The sequence below is a fragment of the Penaeus monodon genome, unplaced genomic scaffold, assembly GCF_015228065.2.
Source record: "Penaeus monodon isolate SGIC_2016 unplaced genomic scaffold, NSTDA_Pmon_1 PmonScaffold_3869, whole genome shotgun sequence".
Lineage (NCBI taxonomy): Eukaryota > Metazoa > Arthropoda > Malacostraca > Decapoda > Penaeidae > Penaeus > Penaeus monodon.
In genome coordinates, this window is record NW_023658636.1 from 1 (window position 1) to 5,000 (window position 5,000).

At 39.8% G+C, this 5,000-nt stretch overlaps 1 pseudogene; it reads right to left on the reverse strand.

Annotated features, from left to right (window-relative positions):
• Positions 1 to 166: 166 nt before the first annotated feature.
• The window catches only part of LOC119570778, a 5,787-nt pseudogene continuing 953 nt past the window's right edge, over positions 167 to 5,000 (reverse strand).

Consider the following 5,000-nt stretch of genomic DNA (forward strand, 5'->3'; position numbering starts at 1 on the left):
CCTAAACTGGGCCCACTAAATGACCCAATTTATAAAAGTATAAATAATGATGAATAAACCCTTCACCCCTTCAATGCCCACTTCAGGGCTTATACCTTATGTGAAAGGGTTAGAAGGAGAGTTTGTGCTTACATGGGTAACAGAACTGAATCAGATGATAATAGCCCTAAATAGTTTTGTCAAAGTTTTTGAGCAAACTGGAACTGGAAAGAAGGAGCATATTAAAGGATTCATATATTATACCCAAAAAGCAGAAAGATAAATAATGGAAAAAGAGAGGATTTGTGATACAAAGACGCAAGGGGATACAGATGGGAAAGTAGGCAAAAAGAAAAGAAAAAAGGAAAAGAGAAAAAAGGGAAAAAAAAAAGAAAGAAGAGGATTAAAATAAGAAAAATGAGAAAGAAACAAGATTTAAAAAAAGCAGCTCACCTGGGGCGTAAAAATTCACGCAGGTCATCTGTGAGGCCTCCTAGACCACATGATGTAAAGAAATTTATGGCAAACCTAGTGTTACGTGGGTTATCTCTGGGTAACAGGCCCTCAAAAGCTGCTGCCAAAGTTGGATCTCGTAGTCTTTCGTTCAATTTGGCTAGACTCATAAACTCTGCTAGCTCCTAAATGTATGAAATTGCTTCTTTAAAGTACTTGTTTTTTTTTCTTTCTTTTTTTTCTTTTTTATCCCAAATTTTATGCAGTTAAATCATTTTGACTAAAGTTGCAAATTATATTCCATAATAAAACCCTTCCAACTCACCTGAAATAGGATCTTAAACAAACACCCTGGAGGAGCTTGTTGTTTCATCCTCATTGGGGATGAACAGGGTTGAGGACTTCCCATGATATGGCATCAGAGAACAAAAGGGTGAGCAAAGAGAACGGGCCACATTCCGCAGCTTCTCAGTTTCCGGGCCCGATGGCATGTATCATATACTTCTTTAAATATCTGCTCAAAAGGTTCTTGGTACACTTTACTGATCAGGCAAAATCTCTGTGCTAAAAGTCCATAAAACTTAATGTAGGTTCGCTGTTGGCACAGCAATCTAAAATCATGTTACAAAAGTTCACTTTCCCCAACCTGGCTTAATCTCTCCTTTGAGAACTTGTGAGCACATTCATCTACATCCAGTGAAGACTGTATGGTCAAGTACACAGTTCTACGGAATGCAACCATGTTGGTCTCTGTCTGGTTCGATAATTGTCTTTTGATTCTGCCTTTTCTTCTTCATCATCTGATTCCTCGTCATCACTATCAGAACCACTGTCAGATCCAACTTCTGACTACTATCATCACTTACCAAACACCCAAGAGCCTGTTCTGATTTCTTTATACTTTTCCTCATTTTCTTCATATTTTGGATCATGCTTAAAGGGCATTCAGTATGTCTTCACCTTTCCATTTTCCCATCTAGTTCCACAATGTGTGTATACTGGCCCATCTTCTTCAACAAGATCTAGCTCTTCTGGCACTGAAGGATGGTTTTAAACCCCATCTTTGCGTACTGAAAATTACCTCAATCATATAAGTAACACGCTGCCCCATTTTTCCCCTCATGCAAATGTGCCTCAGAGTCTCAAATATAAGGTTCATGCCTCTTGGTGGTGACTTCACTTAACTTCATGCCACATTCTGTCAAAACAATATTGCAAGTTCACAGGAGTTATTTCTGACTTATCACTACTTCTGATTCATCACTGAGGTCTTTAGCCTTCTCTAAGAGAAGCGTCAGAATTTCAAGAGCAACAACTTCATGAGCCACTTGCTGGTTTATCAAAGGGGCAAAAAACCCTACAAGAGGACGTACAAATATTCTTGTCTTTTTCTCCTAACACCTCTACGCAGTTGTATGACAAGTCGTTTCAATAGCATTTTCACCAATCTGGGGAAATTTTGAATTGATAATTTGCAACCATTGCACTATACACATGTGTGAAGGTAGTGAAAAAAGACTGAGCTTCCCATGAGAGCTGGGCACAATATTCCCCGTCCTTGTAATATTTCCTTTAAACAGCTCTCTCAAAATGATCCCAATATTGGATACATTCACTTTGTTAACCAGACCATTGATAGACTTCTTCAAGCTTCCCAGGCTAATCGCTGAACTGGCCCAGTACTCTTGTCTGAATTTGGGCTTTGCATCATCTTCAACTTGGCTGGAGGAATGTAGCCCCCCCTGTTTTTAATGTCAAAAGGATCTACCACAGGTTCTGGATAAGAGGTTTGGCTGGGGATCACTGGTTTATTCTCCTTGTTGTCACCATCCATCAAAATCTTTTCTCTTTTTTTGCTGTCCCCCCTATCATCTTCTTCACTATTGGCTCTTCGTTTCCTATCACGGGCTACTATTCCATTCTTCCCTTCTCCTGCCACTCTCCTTATCTCTACCTCTTTCTGAGCCATGATCCCTATATCTTGGATTTTCAATTTGAATACCTAATTATCTGCATATTTTTCCAATATTATCACTTGATTAGTCTGCTTTGCCTTCATCTGCCTGGTTGTTTCCGCACTGTGTTCTCCTCCCCAATATCGCCCACCAATCTGTGGTTCCTCTTGATTCCCTCCCTCTTGATCGTTCGACTTCTGTCATTATCACTGCCATTTTCCCATCTGAACTATGATGTCTTGATTTCTTGCCTGATCTGCTCTTCTTACTTTTACTTTCCCGTTATCATCTAACTTTAGATCATGACTTGAGGCAGACTGGAGAACGTGAACGTGAATGTGAACGTGATTGTGAACGGGGACTTCTTACTTTTACTCTGCTCTTCTTTTTGTACTGTTTTCCCTCAATGTCTGAGTCATTTCCCTTTGTTTCATTGCTTTATATTTCCTGGCCCGAGCTGCTTCCCTTTCTTTTCTCCAAATTCTCATTTCTTATTCGGATTCTTCTTCTATCTTCAACTGCTCTTCCAGCTTTTTTTCCTTCTCCTTAACATTCTGTTCTGTTGTTTCATCATTACTGTCATAATGCCTGGAGAAGCAGATTTTCTTACTTCTTGTCACATCATCACTAAGTTTGATGGGGAAAGATGAGAAACCTTTTTTTTTTTTCTTGATCTTTTTTTCTGAATGCTTTTTTTCTTGCTTTCCTCTGTTTCCTTACATTTTTCTCTGAACCTTCAGAGCTTCCCTCTGATCAGAGTCTGTGTCTGATTTTCTGATCTTCTGGGCCTTGGCAGAACTTTCTTTTTCGGAAACGGACTGTTTGTTGTCTTTCTTTTCGGGCTCTTTCCTTGGTTCTCTTTTTATCATCTGACATTCTTCCTGCTTTCTTTTCCAAACGTTTCTTGTGTTTTTCCTTGTGATCTGATTCACTGTTTGCTACTGTCTTCACTACTTCCATCACCTTTATTCTTTACATCACTTGACCTTTCTTGCTGTTGTGTTCTTCATATCATTTCCTTTCTTTTTCAACCTCTTTTCTTGCTTTGGCTTCATTATCTTACTTTTTAAATTCTACTTCCCTCTCTCTTTTTTTTCCTGTAGTTGCTCTTGAGAATGCAAGTCATCATCGAAAAACTTTTCTTTTTTTTCTGCAGGCTTTTCATGAGTATCATCCCTTTCTTTTGCACAGTGGAATCATTTTCAAATCAGACTTTTCACTGTTCTCCTTCCCCTTTTCTTTTTTTCTTCCTCCTCAGAGTTCTCATCTTCAAAAATCCTCAGATCTTGATTCTGAACTTGAGTTTTGCTTTTACTCGATTTCCTTTCTTTCTCTGAATGTGACTCTTTAGGAATGTCTGTAACTTTGTGTGTCCCTTACCTGATGTACATCTTTATCAGAGCTTTCAATACTTTTTTCATTAAATCTGTTCTTTTCTTTTTTCCTTCATACTTTTCTTTATCAAATTTTTCCCTTAATATCTCTGTCCAATCCTTCTGAAAGGGTTCTGAATCTTTATCTCTGCCCATCAGATTTCTCTTTTTTGATGACTTTGATCTCAGGGTCTGTTTCCCTTTCTAGAAGCTATTACCTTCCCTTTTCTCGTTTTCGTTTCCTCTGCCAACTGGAGAGTCTTTTAACTTTTCCTTCTGTTGTCCTGGCAACTGTTTTCTTGCTCTGACTATTAAAGAGTCATCACTGTCTGGTTCCACCTTGACCTTCACACAACTTACCTCTGGTTCTTCTTCAGAACCAGAATCCACTTCCCTCTGCTGAACTTTTTCCCTTTTTCTTCTTCTTTATGCTGCCCGGAGGACTTAAGTCCCTTTAATTATGTCTTTCTCCTTTTTTGTGAACCCTTTCTGCATCTCTGTCTGAACTGCCCGTCACTTGCTCTCCTCCTGCTTTTGGGTCTCATTCCCATCTTCATCCCCATCAACACTTCTGTCCCTTAATCTCTGTTCCCTGTCATGATCTGATGGATATCTCCGGTGTCTCTCTCTGCTCTTATTATCGCCTGGCCCTATCACTATCTCGACCCCTGTGGTGCTCCCTGCTTTGATAGTCATCATCAGAACTGTAGTCTCTGTCTCGGTTCCTTCCCCATCTCTCGGGCTTTCCCCCTGTGAGAGTACCTCTGCTCCCTACTGGGGCTATCTCTTCTTCCATGGCGCCCTCTGTCCCTCTCCCTCTCTCGTACATGTCGGTCCTTGTTTGCACTTCTTCTCCCTTTCCACTGCCTCTGCTGTATTTCCTATCTCTGCCCTCTTTCATATCTATGTCGATCTTGTCTATCCCTATCAGGGCTTCTCCTCTGTCTTTCACTGCGTCCCTTTACAGGAGAATGTGAGCGGCTGCGACGACCCATCTGAAACAGAAAATTCAAAGAATAAAAGCTCCCAATCCTCTTACAATTTGTAATAAAACTAATATACTAATGTGGCTCTTCTCTACATATGCACATATACTTCACCTTCCCTTTGTGGTACACATCTGCACACAATATTCCGTAACAATAGTACCGTAACTTCAAGGGTGGGCCAGACGATTGTGTAGCATACTTTACAAGAAAGTTACATTTTTTCTTTAGCTATTTATATCTATATATATTTA